Consider the following 16,227-nt stretch of genomic DNA (forward strand, 5'->3'; position numbering starts at 1 on the left):
ACACGGTACACGATCAACCAAGGACGATACAAGGGTAACGGTCTTCTCCGTGAGGAGGTCTTGATGTTCTTCCCTAAAGAGGGGTCTTGAATCCACTTGGGGGATCTTCTCCGTAGGAGGCTCGAATCTCCGAGGAGAAGGTAACCAAGTGGATGAGCAAAGCTCTCACACGAAATATGAGCTAATCCTTTGCTAACCCTAGCTAGAAGGAATAGGAGGTCTATATATAGTCTTAGTGCAAAAGAGGGGGCGAAGGGGTACATGGGCTGCAGCCCAACTCGAAAACAGCACATATGCATCGGACGTCCGAGAGTCACCGGTCGTCCGGCCGCTCGCGGGGGTCCGGACGTTCGGTGCCTATCGGACGTCCGTAGATTCGGCTTGGGTGGTCTTCTGTCGGATGTCCGGCCGGGGTCGGACGTCTGGGCGTGGATCGTCCGCTGGGTTCCGGAAATCCGTAGATTTGGCTAGGGTGCGGTGGCGTCGGACGTCCGGTCTGGGTCGGATGTCCGGAGCCTAGAGATCGTCGGACGTCCGGTCCTGGCCGGTCGCCCGGAGCGTGTAGCTTCCTCTTCATCACTTCTTCTTCTCCATCATCACGTCCACCTTCCTCTTCCTCTTCTCCTTGCTCTTTAGCTTCTCCATGATACCTAAGCATGCACAAAGTGTCCGTATGAGGTAGTAGCCATGTCGCATGTGTATCAAAGTGGAATTGTGAGAGAAGAGATGTCACCTCGGTTTCAAGAGATCATGCACGTGCTCGTGTCATGGGTCCAAGAGGTGTCGTAGGAGATGTAGTTGGGTCCATGGGGATGGCCTTGGGATGCTCCGCATCAATTCGAGATTCGCTTGACGTATTTGTGACACCCACCTCCACCATTTTCTAGTAGTTTGTAGGATCATATTCTTTTGTGTTTCTATTGCTGCTAACCATGGCAGGATCACAAACAGACGAGACTGACTGGGAGAACATGACAAACAAAGAGTTACATGATAAGTTTCAGCAAATGATGACTGGACAGGTGGAACATGTGCTAAATAGATTTGAAGAGGCCATGGAGAAGATAGATGGCATTGAGAAGGCGTTCGAAACAAAGCTCGATAACAAGTTTAATAAATTGCTCGCGTGTCTTCCACCGCCCGCTGCACCTGTCGCACCTCTACAACAACAACAACATCGTCTTCCAAATCAAGTGGGACGAGCACAACGCGTTCCCATTGAGCCTGGTCAAACTTCTGGTGTTGCTGTACCTACTGTTGGTGCTTCTGTAGCTCCTGCTGCTACTGCAGAGGTGGAGGACCATTACGAGGATGAGGTTGATCAAATTCAGAACTACGTGCAACCACCAGCACCACCACCACCACCAGGTCGTCCTCATGCATATCATCGCAACGGTAGGGCTGCACCACCACCTGAGGTACGAGATCATGACCATCTTCCCAAACTGAAATTGAATATTCCACCATTTGAGGGTAGATATGTTCCTGATATATATCTTACTTGGGAGTCAGAAAATGAACAACGTTTTACATGTTTACAATATCCTGAGGAGAGACGTGTTCCTGCTGCTGTTTGTGCTTTCACTAGTTTTGCATGTGTTTGGTGGTCTGAACATTGTAGATTATATCCCATTCCAGCTACTTGGGCTGCTTTGAAAGCTGCTATGCGTACTCGTTGGGTTCCACCTTATTATCAACGTGAATTACTTCGAAAATTGCAGCGCTTAAGAGAAGGAAAAAATTCTGTAGAAGGATATTATCAGGAATTACAAACTGGCATGACTAGATGTCGTATTGTTGAGGAGAATGAAGCTATGCTTGCACGTTTTATGGGTGGATTAAATAGAGAGATTCAGACCATTCTAAAGTATAAGGAGTATACTAATATCACTCATTTATTCCATCTTGCTTGTAAAGTTGAACGTGAAGTGCATGATCGATAGGCAGTGGCGCGAACTAACTTTTCTGTAGGTCGATCTTCATCATGGACACCACATGCATCCTCTACTTCCACTGCACCAGCACCTCCATCCGGTGCCACCTCAAGCCGTGATACAAGAAAGCAGGCACAGCCACCACTATCTGCCAAGAGCACACCTGTCGGGCCTGCACAGAGCTCTTCTTCCATGGCATCAACGGAGCACACAAGTGATATTATTTGTCATCATTGTAAGGGAAGAGGACATTTTGCGAGAGAATGCAAATCTCAGCATGTGATGATTGTTACTAAGGATGGTGGGCATGAGTCCGCTAGTGACTATGATGAGGAGACTTTGGCTCTTATTACACATGAAGAACACGGTGGAGATGATTCTGATCATGAGACGCAATACATGGCTGCTGAAGATGCTGACAGGTATGAATGTTTAGTTGCTCAACGTGTTTTGAGTGTGCAGGTTACACAAGCTGAGCAAAATCAGAGGCATAATTTGTTCCATACAAAGGGAGTTGTGAAGGAACGTTATGTTCATGTCATCATAGATGGAGGGAGCTGCAACAACTTGGCTAGCATGGAGATGGTGGAGAAGCTATCTCTCACCACAAGACCACATCCACATCTTTACTATATCCAATGGTTCAACAACAGCGGCAAGGTTAAGGTAACATGTACTGTTCGTGTGCATTTTAGTATCTCTACATATGCTGATTATGTTGATTGTGATGTGGTACCTATGCAAGCATGTTCCTTATTACTTGGTAGACCATGGCATTTTGATAAAAATTCTATACACCATGGTAGAAACAATTAGTATACTCTTGTTCATAAGGACAAAAAAATATTACTTTGCTTCCTATGACTCCTGATTCCATTTTGAAAGATGATATTAATAGAGCTAATAAAGCAAAATAGGAGCAAAATAAGAGTGAAAATCAGATTGTGGCAAAATAATTTGAGCAACAAATGCAGCCTAATAATAAACCATCTAGTGTTGCTTGTGAAATTAAATTGAAAAGTGCATGTTTACTTGCCACCAAATCTGATATTGATGATCTAGATTTTAGCAAATCTGTTTGCTATGCTTTTGTATGCAGAGAGGCATTATTTTCATTTGAGGACGTGCCTTCCTCTTTGCCTCCCACTGTCACTAATATTTTGCAGGAGTTCGCTGACATCTTTCCACAAGACGTGCCACCGAGATTACCACCTATTTGAGGGATTGAGCATAAAATTGACTTAATTCCCGGTGCATCATTACCCAACCGTGCACCATATCGTACCAATCCAGAGGAGACGAAGAAGATTATGCGTCAAGTACAAGAGCTGCTCGACAAAGGTTATATACGCGAATCCCTTAGTCCTTTTGATGTTCCTACCATTTTAGTGCCGATAAGGATGGTACGTCGCGTATGTGCGTTGATTGTAGAGGTATTAATAATATTACTATTCGTTATTGTCATCCTATTCGTAGGCTAGATGATATGTGATAAAGGCGAGGGTGTCCCGCTCTTTTGATGAGATGCTAACTATCGATTTGGTGGAGACGACTTTGAAGATCCGACTACAAACGTGCACGACGTTGCGCCTTAGCAATCGCTAAACCAATCTCCTGAGGTTACTGAAGATGCCGGAAGTACGGTCAGCCTGACCACGAAGGTCTATTCCTGCAAGCAATCGAAGAACGAGCAAAAATATGATAAAGCAATCTGAATATTGCGAATATATATATGAAGTATTGATAATGGTGGGCATCCGTAAGCGGTCTTAGTCTGGTCGTTGGACACAAACGAAGTACATGAAGTTGCAATGGCTAACTTTTAACTAAACAAACCCCATGTAAAGAGCTACTAGATGGATCTACTTATATAGCATCAAGGGGTGGCGGCCAAGGAGGTGGAAGGACGTCCAAGGCAACCTAAAACTAACCCTAGGTCGTACAAGGCTCATGGGCCCAATGGAGGTGATGCAACACCTTTGGGCTTGTAGTGTGACTCGGATTCTGCTGCAATGTCAGATTGTTTCGTCCATAACTCAACGCTCCAAACGAATTTGAAGGTGAATCCAATTGTGTTGGAAAGAGCACAAAATCTACTTTCAAACAAAATAATAATCACCCAATTCAGAGTCCGTATGAAAACGTTGTTGGCGTTTTGAGTCAAGTATGTCTGTGCAGTCCGAATCTAAATGCAGAACGTGAGAGACTTTGATGTAGGGTGGAACCCTAATCGGCCGATCTTTCATGAAAGGAGCGGATCCCACGAAGAACACGAGGAACACGAGGGGAAAAATAGGGAAAACATAAGTGGAAACACAAGAGGAAACACTAAACCAATACGAATAAGTCACACATCTGCTAGATCCTCGAGTACATAAGGAAAGATACATGATCCACGGACAACTAAGGACGATACAAGGGTAGCCGGTCTTCTCCGTGAGGAGGTCTTGAGTTCTTCCCTAAAAGGGGTCTTGAATCCTCTTGTGGGATCTTCTCCGGTGGAGGCTCGAATCTCCAAGGAGAAGGTATCCAAGTGGATGAGCAAAGCTCTCACACAAAATATGAGCTAATCCTTTGCTAACCCTAGAAAGTTGGACCAAGTGGAGTATATATAGTGTTAATGCAAAAGAGGGGGTTGAAGGTGTGATGTAGGGTGGAACCCTAGATGGTCGATCTTTCACGAAAGGAGCGGATCCCGCGAAGAACATGAAGACCACGAGAGGAATCACAAGAGGAAACACGAGGGGAAACCCGAGGAAATCACTCAAACCAACAACAACAATCACACATGTGCTAGATCCTCGAAACACAAAGATATACACGATCCAAATCCAACAAGGGACAATACAAAGGGTAGCCGGTTCTTCTCCTTGAGGAGGTCTTGAGTCCACAAGGGGATCTTCCCATAAAGGGGTCTTGAATCCAAGGTGGATCTTCTCCGAAGAGGGGCTGCGGTCTCTCTCAAGGAGTAGATCCAATATGGATGAGCGAAGCTCTATCTCACAAATGAGCTAACACAACGCTAACCCTAACTTGGAGGAGATGAAAGAGTATATATAGTCTAGGGACACGAAGGGGTAAGTGGGGGATACATGGGCCTCGGGCCCGATCTCTGTGCATAGACAGGCGCCGGTCGTCCGACAGGTACTGGACGTCTGGTGGCTCGCGATGGTCCGGTCGTCCAATACTTGTCGGGCGTCTGGCGTTTCGGCTCGGTTGAGGTGGCGCCGGATTTCCGGGAGTGGTCGGATGTCCGGACGCTGGAGTGTATCAGACGTCCGGGACTTGTCGGACATCCGCTTATTTGGCTCGGGTGCAGGATCGCCTGTTGTCCGGTCCGGGCTAGTCGTCCGGTGGGTCTTCACACGTCAGACATCCGGTCCCGGCCGGTCGACCGGTGGCTGGAGCTTCTTACGTAGCCCTTCTTCTTGTTCCTCGCGGTTGGTGTCCTTCCCTTCTGGTCCATGGGCTTCCTTTTGGTTCCTGGACATGCATAGGACACAAGTTTGAGGTAGTAGCCATGTATCACATGTGGAAAGTGAAAGTTCGGAGAGGGGCGGGTTCACCTTGTGTCCAATGGTGTATAGTCGAGGTCTCCTCTTATGTATCCTTGGGGCTTGGAGAGTAGTCGGAGTGTACATGGGGATGAACGTGGGATGCTCCGCATCATCTCCCCCCCTTGGGAAAGATCCAACCTCGGATCGTGATCCTCATCACCATGGAAACAGTTGTCGTGGATGGACTTGTAGTTGGACGGAGTTGAAGGCATGGCGCAATCCAAGTATGCCAAGGTGTCTCCGATAAGGGGTACATGCAAAATGAGCAAACACGAAGTACACTTCGAAATACAATGGTTAGCGCAGACAAAGTGTCCATCAAGTAAACATGTGTCCGTGCGACAATATTGATCATGACAAGGTGCATGAAGCTTATCCAAAAGAGATGGAATTGTATGCAAAGCATTCATGAGAGCAAAAACATTCATTGCGCACACAAATGTGTTGTGAATATGATCAATGCAACCACGGTGCAAAATGATGTCATAATGAGACGGTTTATCAATAGCATGAATATGGTAATGTATGCTCAATGTGATGTGATCACGCAATTGATGGTAGGCAATAAGATCATGATGTATGAATATGCCATCAAGGTATATCACAACAAATTTGCTAAGGAAATGCACAAGCTCATATATCATGGATGACATGGGAATATAAAATGCAACAAGGCAATCATAATGGGAGTTAATCCATGCATAAGATGCAAATTTGTCATGTGTGTAAGATGTCCAATGAGCATCACAAGTGTGAGCAAAATCAACAAATATGGAGGTGTTGGTGCGCCAATCTTCAATGTCGGTCCTCCATCCAATAGGTGCAACATGTAGACAAGAAGAAGGAGACAACAATGAAAGAATGGCCCATCCAATATGCGTATTTGAGGATGGCTCAAAGGGAAGGAGTTCACCTTTAGGAGATTCTCGCAAATGTTGGTGTTGCACATTGTGTATGCCTTCACATGACCAAATTGACTCATGACGGTATCGCCTTGTGAATCCGGCAAAATGAAAGAACATGACAAACGCTTGTAAATACAAATGAGGTTTGCGGAAGTGCAAAACCTATCATTCGTGTGGTAAGATACCCAACAAGTGTATGCATCATGCTTATCATAAGAAAGGACAAGGGAGCATTTCATAGTATGGAGGCCTATGATGTGAGAACAACCAAATACAATAGGCGCAATCAAGCAAGCATGCATCACAAGTAATGTGTCCAAGTCTCCAAGATCAATAATCATAGATGTATCAATTAACAAAATATATCATGTGAGAGGCATGAACATATACATCATCAACCCAAGAAAGCAAGTAATAATGGAACATGGGTGATGCGACAAAGCAAGCAATCATAGCAATCAAGTGGTGTGAGCTAGTAGTGCAAAGATGCAACATACTAGAGGGAATCATAGCAAGCATGTCATAGGGGCAAATAGTGTGCGTGAATAATTCACATGACATAGCACAAGCATGAAAGGAGGATATGAGCAAAATAGCATCAATAGCATGAGGCACATGATAAACATGGCAATAGCAACAAGGATCTCCACCAAGCATGCAAATACACATAGGAGTAGCATAATGGTGAATCATGGGTAGATGCAAGCAAGGGTCACAATTGCATGGCAAAGGCATAGAAGCAAGCATAGCATGCAAAGTGAACACGGTAAAATGAGTGTGAAGCGATAAGTGGTATATAGCCCATAGCCGTGTGAGAACCAAGTGAGAGAGGTGCGCGCAGTCGTTGCGGAAAGAGAGCGGTGGGAAGGATATTTCACGGGATCCCAAGTCATCTTTGCTCTCAAGAGCTCGTTTCGTCAACTCATGGGATTGAGTGGTTGACGAGTATACGTGAGTACCTACACAAAACAAAGACAAAGGGAAAATTGTGTGTGCATGGTATACGTACACATCATCCATCATGATGCGCACATGCAAGTGTTGGTTAGCACAAAATAGCCAATGCTCAAATAAATGAGATGCATGATATAGAAACATGTCATCCATCATGATTGGTTTGTTGTTATGTATAGCATAATGGAGACTTAAATTGTGTAATGCATGACAAGAAATATGTAGAGCATTGTTATTCGTGGAATGCATACGGTGCAAGCAATTATGAGAATCATGGAAGGTATGGAATGCATCAAAATCTCCTAATATGTATGAGGAAACTATGGGCGTCTCCTCATGAGCATTAATGGAAACATCACACGGAGAATATTGACAACATCCAAAACAAAGCATATTTGGTACATTGTGATCATGGCATGGCATAGTAGATGAATTGCGCAAATCATGTAAAGGAAGCATGGCAATGTCATCACATGAAAAACAAAAGCCAATGACCATCATCTCGTCATCTATGCCATAAGTGCAAATGGGATTTATTGTAATGGGGCATGCATAGTCACTATGTTGAGATTTAAATGATGCAATATGTGATATCTCACTCATAGCATATGACAAGTCCAATGGATTGTCAAACATGATGTGACCAATAGAATTTTCACATGATATGCTATGGAGCATAGCATCACAACTAGGCAAATCAACATGCTCATCATCATATTCATCATAAATTGGTAAGTCATGGCATGAATAATTTGCACTAGCATGAAGCATGTGAATAGGTGGATCAACATCATGCAAGCAATCATTCGTGAAATAGTCCACTAGTGGGACAAGAGAAGCACCATCACCTATGTTACATTGGGAGCATCGCTCACGTGTTGTAGGTGAGGTGTAGAAGACCAAGTCGTGGTCATCTTCATCTTGATGGAACCATGTGAGGGGTGCATCTTCTTCCACCATGGCCATCGTTGTCTCCATTGGAGATATGGACTCGTCGAGGATAGGCATGTCGTCATGTAGGAGACCTAGCACCAAAGAAGAAAACACACCCGGAGTAGAGGTGAAGTCGTTAGAAATCATATTGGCCTCACGTGTCGTGTCAACTACCTCACTCACTAAGTGTGGTGGCTCACTCACTCCCTCTTGGATGCTCTCAAGTGTGGGTCTAGTGGTGGTCACACTCATCCTCTCATAGGAAATGCACTCAATGTCACAAATGGTGGAGTCACTCATATCACTCATGGTGGGGTGGCTCTCCTCACATGGCAATTGGGGCATCTCGTCATATGTGGGTGTCGGAGAGATGTAGGTGCAAATGTCTCCCTGCTCAATCATGTCGTAGTCGTACCCATGGATGAAGGCCGAAGATGGCACATCATCACTCTCCTCTAAGACGAAGGATAAGGTCTCACGTGTGATCTCGTAGCTTGACTCGGAGTATGAGTCCAATATGGGTGCCATCTTCATGTTGTTGAAGAGGTTCGTGCTCATCGCCGTGGTTGAAGGGGATGGCCCTTGCTCGACCGTCTTGTCGCGGTCTTGTTGTTGGAGGCCCATATGATGTGGCACCTCGTAGCTAGTCTCCATGACCGAAGGGAATGTCCCATGCTCGGCCATCTTCCTTGAGGGGCTTCCGAAGATGGAAGTGTCGCCCTCGCTCGTAGGTGGTTGCCTTGTTGGTGAAGATTTCGATGTAGGCGAACTCACAGGAAGTAGGCGAAGATGTCGTACGTCCAAAGGTGAAGATGTCTTGATAGCACTTGGCGAAGATGCCGAAGTGGTTGGTGTTGTTGTAGCTTCATCTTGGTGGTGCTCGTCTCGTAGTCTTCTCTTGTGCTCATGAAGTTTGGCCTTGGCATGAAGTAGGGCTTGTTGGGACTTGTGCATTTGTGCTTGGTGAGAATTTTCATGATGATGGTGTCGTTGTCGTGCTTGAGCTCGATGGTGTTTGTCGTTGTCGTGCACATGATGCTTGGAGGTGACTTCCCCTTCATGACGATGTGGATCCCGAACGTGATGGTGGTCGCTATGGAGATGTGGACATGTACGACTTGCGCTTGCGTCGCTTGGGCACTCTGAAGATGATTGACTTTCTCGCCGCCGCCTTGAGGATGATGAAGGGGAAGAACGTTTGGCCAACAAAGTCCAAATCTCCTCCATCCTTGCATCTTACTTGATAGAGGCGAGGGTCCCGATCTTTTGATGAGTTGATAACTATCGATTTGGTGGAGACAACTTTGACGATCCGACTACAAAAGTGCATGACGTTGCGCCTTAGCAATCACTAAATCAATCTCTTGAGGTTACTGACGATGCCGGAAGCATGATCAGCCTGACCACGAAGATCTATTCTGTAGCGACCAGACCTCAACCAGTCTGATCTCTGTGCTCCGGTGTCATCACTGGATCAGTAATGCTGACACCACACAGCACTCAGAGGATTTATAACAGAGTAGCAATCACACACTTATTACATCGAGTGTCTCAAACGAGAACTTATTACAATAAATATGGCTTAAGGCCATCTAATAACGATAACAGCGGAAGGCTTGGAAGATAAGTGAGTCCATCAACTCCAACGGCATCACTGAGTATAGAACCACGACCTAAAAACTCATCAATCATCGTCTGAAAAGTCTGCAACATTAACGTTGCAGCCCGAAACGGGTCAGCACATGGAATATGCTGGCAAGGTAACACATAGAGAGTAATGGAATGAAACAACTACACTATATGCATATTTGGCTGGTAGAAAGCTCTATGGTTACAGTTTTGCGTAAAGCAAATTTTTCCCTACTACAAAGGAATAATTTTTATTTAACTATCATGGTAGTTGTTAAACATTGAGAATGGTTCACAACATCCTCAATCCCAATTAAGCATCATCATTAAACAAAACCCAACAAAATTAATTTAGAGTAACATGTTGAGATTCACATGATAATCCAGGTACTAGATACTCAAGATGTCCATAACCGGGGACACGGCTAACCATGATTAGTTTATTACACTCTGCAGAGGTTTGCGCACTTTTCCCCACAAGACTCGATCGCCTTCGTTTGGTTTCTCGCACTACAAGGTGTTTGAGAAGACGGATGACCGAGACATAGTCTTTCAGAAGCGCTAGCACCTTACGATCGGGTAGACCGTACCACCTACATCCCCTACATCTGCTAGTCTACCACTGTAAGAGTTCGCACGACTTAGTCAACTATGCTAGAGCCCATAATAGCTTGTGGCTGCACACGAAAGTTTCTAGTATGAATAGTCTGATGATCCCTTTGAGCTTGGGTGGCGGTCCAAAAGAAAACAGGCAAGTCCTGGTATACCCAGGTGCCTCAATCCACCCAGATGTGTGTTTAGGTTGCCACCTTAGATAAACCATTAATTAACAAAACTCACATCTGTCATGGATATCACTCACCCAATCCACGTCTACTAGCATAGCATGGTATAATAAGCAAACGCGGAAGTAACTCCCAAAGGTTTGAAAATAAGCAGGTAATAGGTACTACCTCAACTACTTCCCATCCCACAATTTAATTAGATCCTAATCATACAATGTGTGAGGATTTGATCTAATGCAATAAAACTGGGTAGTAGAAAAGGTATGATCAAAGTGTTACTTGCCTTGTTGATGATCCGCGAAACCTAGAGATTCGAAGTAACAAGCGGCGCACTCCAGGTATTCTATCGCAAACAAACAATCAAGCATACAATAAGTACTCATCTAATGCACGGGTAAAACTCAAATAAGAGATCTAACCAGAAGGTTCAACTTAAGAACTCCGGTTTGCAAAAAGAATCAAATCGAACGAAACAACGAAAGTCAAACGGCGAAAGAAAACAACTTCGTTCTACAAATCTGGATCTAGGGCAATTTTTACAGTAGCAAAATCTTGTTTAAGTTGGTTAAATGGATAGAGGGTTTCGAGACGAAACTCCAGGTGCTTGAATCGCCTGATTCCGATAAACGAGTGAAAAGTTATACTAAAACGAAAATCGGATCAGGAATCGCGATCAGAAAAATCACGGATTAAATCCGAGAAAAAGAAAAACAACGAACGTTCGCTAGAACGAACGAACGGACGAACGCTCGCTATTTAAATAAACCGGAAAAACCGATCTATTTAAAAAACCAGAATCTAAAAAAACCGATGAAAAACCGACGGTTTTTCGAAAAAAACGGTGCGGAAAACGAGGCGGCGACGGACCTCGGGCGTCTAGCGGCGGCGCGGCGAGGCGGCGCGGCGGCGGATAGGAGGTTGAAGCCGTAGGCTGGCCCGCTTGAGGTCTTGGGATAAGATGTGTCATGATAAAGCATGACAGAAGCACTTTTTTTTCTAAAGTCCAATTTTCAGATTGGCACTGAACACTTGATCTTATTCGGACGTCAGGTTTTCACTGACATTTTTTGGTTTTCCAAGCCTATGGCACATTTAAACTATTTGTGTGTTTTCAGCATTAGTCTCTTAGTGCAACGCCGGACACCTTTAGAGATTCGGCAAAAACACTCTCGGATATTGCCATATATGCATCGGTTTCGAATTGTGTCTTCGGTAAATAGTTGGGTCGCCCGGCTCCTGTGCTTGCCTCCTACGTTCCGCTTTGTTCGGCTAGGTGTGCAAAGGGAGAACCACTGCGATTGTGCTTCCAGCTCGCATGGTTAAGTACCTTAGTGGAGAAAGCCGAAAACTGACTGTCACAATAGGCGTAAACTGGTCAGCGATCGGATGACTATGTTAAATGATGGGTCGTTCATAACATTGGCCGAAGTGTTTATGGCTTGACCTCGAATGTCGCCGAACACTAACCGGGGGTTCATAGCTAGCTTCCCCAGCTTAATGCTCCTATGACTAAGCGAAAGTTATAAACCCCGCATATCTGATTTCCTCGTTTTCGCTAACACAACCGCCTTCGGGCACCGAGACGTCGGCTAAGGGTTGTTTTGTTATTGCGGAAACACCCTGCGTAGTATCTACCAAGGGGTAGAGGCCGACGATGGGACACTTTCAACTGATAAACGGTCGCAATGGAGTCAAAATAATGATGTAAAGAACTTGGATACATAGAATCATTACACATAATCTATGATTTTACTCTAGATATCGATCCTTAATACGGCCACCCTTGCCCACATTAAGCTCGGGGGCTACTGGGCTTTGCGCTCATTATTTACAAATATTAAAGGGGCACATCGATCCCCTGATCTGGTGTTGCCACCCGACCAGTGTCTCGGGGGCTACTGCATTGCCTATTCAATGCAGAAAATTCAAAGGGCTCGGTGCTCGGCTTGATCGAACTATGGGAAAGCGCGTCTTCGGAAAACAATAAGTACCATCTGGACCTATCTGGCATCAAGCTAATATATCACGACGACTTCTCACGACCCTCTCTCAGGGGCCCGTTCGCCGATCACTATTATCTCTAATATATTACACTGCGTTTTTATTCCTATGTATGCTACCGAGCCAGGAGTTGATCCTCAGGCCGATTTCGCGCATCGACCTGAGTCTCAGGGGCTACTGGGAACAGTGGTTTTATACTTGCCTTCAGGTGCATCTCAGGTTTTAGACTGATACACACCTTGAGGGCCACTGGATATACATCGACAGAGAATAAACTGCACCAGTTAAAAATATTCACAAAAAATCAGCCCACGGTCGGGGTGGTGCACCACCTTGGAAGCAGTCCGACATAAAGGTCGGGCGCTAGCGGCTAGCTCCATAGAGGGCATTTCCGGAATTAAGCTCGGCTAAACTCCTTCAACTTTTTTGGACCAAGATGATCTATGACATCTTGGATATAGTCCGGCGTTGGAGCTTGGACACAGTCCGGCGTTGGAGCTCAGATACATTTCGTCGTTGGAGCTTGGACACAGTCTGGCGTTGGAGCTTGGATACATTTCGTCGTTGGAGCTTGGAAGCGGTCCGGCATTGGTGCTCGGCTGCAAAAGATACCTCAAATGTAGTCCGGTGTTAGAGCTCGGACGCAAGAGGACACTGCCTCCCGGGAACAACTTCAAACCCGAGGTGTGGCATAAAAATAACAAGGCATTGATAAAGGCCGGAAACTTAAGGGGGCTCCTCGGATACCCAACATGTAAACTTCGAATTCACTTTGGCGATCCTGAAGATCGAAGATGAGAAGATTTGTTGAACCAGTTTTCAAGACGGACGACTGAAGATGAAGAACAGTTCGGAAGAATCGAGGAGCGTCCCTAACTTGAAGACTGGTTCAGGGGGCTACTGACGGTGTCCTGGACTAGGGGGTACTCACCACGTCATCTCCCAATTGGTTAGATTGGGCCGAGGACCCCCATGGCCGTATACACATGGGCCAGTTCGGACAGCTGCCGCATACAAGGAAGATTCCACAAGACTTGGCGATCAAGACAATGACTCCTCCCCACCGACGCATTCGGCTAGGACTCTTGTTATCCTAGGCCTCTGGTGCATTATATAAACCGAGGCCAGGCTAGTCGATAGAGGATATACAACAACAATCATACCATAGGCTAGCTTCTAGGGTTTAGCCTCTACGATCTCGTGGTAGATCAACTCTTGTAATACTCATATCATCAATATCAATCAAGGAGGACGTAGGGTATTACCTCCATCAAGAGGGCCCGAACCTGGGTAAACATCGTGTCCCCCGCCTCCTGTTACCATCTGCCTTAGACGCACAGTTCGGGACCCCTACCCGAGATCCGCCGGTTTTGACACCGAGAAGATACCTGCAAAAGCAACAAAAGAAGAGAAGACTCGGGGATGCAAAGTTTGTTAGCTCTCATAAGATATCCATCTTTGATGTAATAGTGTTCCTAAGAGGTGTGCGACAACCACTTGGCATAGGGAGTAGCAAAAGTAGGGTCATGCTCATACAAGTCTTTGACATGCTCAAAACCAATGACATCCAATTCAAGTTGAGTGAAAAGCATGCATATGCGGGAAAGTGCATCCGCCACAATGTTTTGTTTGCCCTTAATGTACTTGATGACATAAGGAAAAGACTCAATAAATTCACTACATTTAGCATGACGGTTGTTCAACTTGGTTTGGCCCTTAAGATACTTGAGCGTTTCATGATCGGTATGAATGATATACTCATGTGGGCGAAGATAGTGTTCCCATTCATGCAAAACGCGGACTAAAGCCTATAGCTCTTTGTCATAGATGGGGTAATTGAGTTGCGCCAGAGAGTTTCTCACTAAAGTAAGCTATGGGGCGCTTCTCTTGCGTTAACACACCTCCTATGCCATTACCACTAGCATCGCAATGAATCTCAAAAGGTTTGTCAAAGTTGGGTAAAGCAAGCACGGGAGCATGAGTAAGAAAGTTCTTAAGCTCATTGAAAGCGGTATCTTGGGATGGTCCCCAAACAAAAGGCGCATTCTATTTGCTCAAAGCATGCAAATGCGAAGCAATGGTGCTAAAATCCTTCACAGAGCAACGATAGAAACCCGCAAGGCCAAGAAAGCTACGCACTTGATGCAAATTGGTTGGCTGTGGCCAAGTCTTAATAGCATTGATCTTGGACTCATCAACATGAACACCCTTAGAGGAAACAACAAAACCCAAGAAAACGAGCTTGTCAACGCCAAAAAGGCATTTCTCCATATTAGAATAGAGTTGCTCTTTTCGAAGAGTTTGCAAAACGGTTTGAACGTGGGTGACATGATCTCTAAGAGATTTGCTATAAAAAGGGATATCATCAAAATAGACCACAACAAATATACCAATGTAAGGGCGAAAGACATGATTCATAAGACGCATAAAAGTACCCGGTGCTGCCGATAGACCCATAGGCATGACTAACCACTCATACAAGCCAAACTTGGTTTTGAAAGTGGTTTTCCATTCATCACCCTCTTGTATGTGGATTTGATAGTAACCACTCTTAAGATCAATTTTAGAAAAGATAGTGGCACCACTAAGTTCATCGAGCATATCGTCAAGGCGTGGAATGGGATACCTATAGCAAACGGTGATAGCATTGATAGGTCTACAATCGGAGCACATGCGAAAGCTACCGTCTCGTTTTGGAACAAGAATGACCGGGACGGCACAAGGGCTCAAACTTTCACGCACATGTCCATGGTCTATGAGATGCTTTACTTGCCTTTGTATTTCTTTAGTTTCTTCGGGGTTGACGTGGTAGGGAGCTTTTTTCGGAAGCGGTGCTCCGGGGATGAGGTAGATGCAGCGCTCAATGCCTCGTAGTGGAGGTAGTCCCGGAGGTAGCTCATCGGGGAAAACATCATGAAAGTCCTGCAAAAGAGAAGACAACACTACAGGAAGAGTGTGAGAAGTGTTAGTTTGTGGTGCATTGTCCTTGCACACAAGGACGTAGTGTAGGACACTAGATGGGTTCTCACACACTCCTCTTATCTCACTTTTGGTGGCAAATAGGACTAAGTTCTTCTTGTCGCTCATCGTGGAGGCATTCGATTTGGGCTTGTGGCACTCACTCGCTTTTTGGTGGCTCGCTCTCTCACTATGATCTCCACGATGGTTGGCTTGCTTGTCGGTGATCACTTGACTTGGCGACATTGGACGGAGGACGTACTCCTTGCCCTTCATCTTGAAGATGTAGTGGTTCGTTCGACCATTGTGGATGACTCCTCTATCGATTTGCCATGGGCGTCCAAGGAGAAGATGACAAACGGTCAATGGAACGACGTCGCACTCAAGGTGTTGTCATAGTCGCCAATTTTGAAGGAGACTTGTACTCGGTGTTCGACTTGGATAGTGCCGGAGTCGCTAAGCCATTGAACTTTGTATGGATGTGGGTGCTTCGTCTTGGGCAATTGGAGCTTGGAGCAAAGTTCTTCACTTGCGAGTTTATGACAACTCTCGCCATCGATGATGACCTTGA

Source organism: Triticum urartu, chromosome 5, assembly GCF_003073215.2.
Source record: "Triticum urartu cultivar G1812 chromosome 5, Tu2.1, whole genome shotgun sequence".
NCBI classification, from domain to species: domain Eukaryota; kingdom Viridiplantae; phylum Streptophyta; class Magnoliopsida; order Poales; family Poaceae; genus Triticum; species Triticum urartu.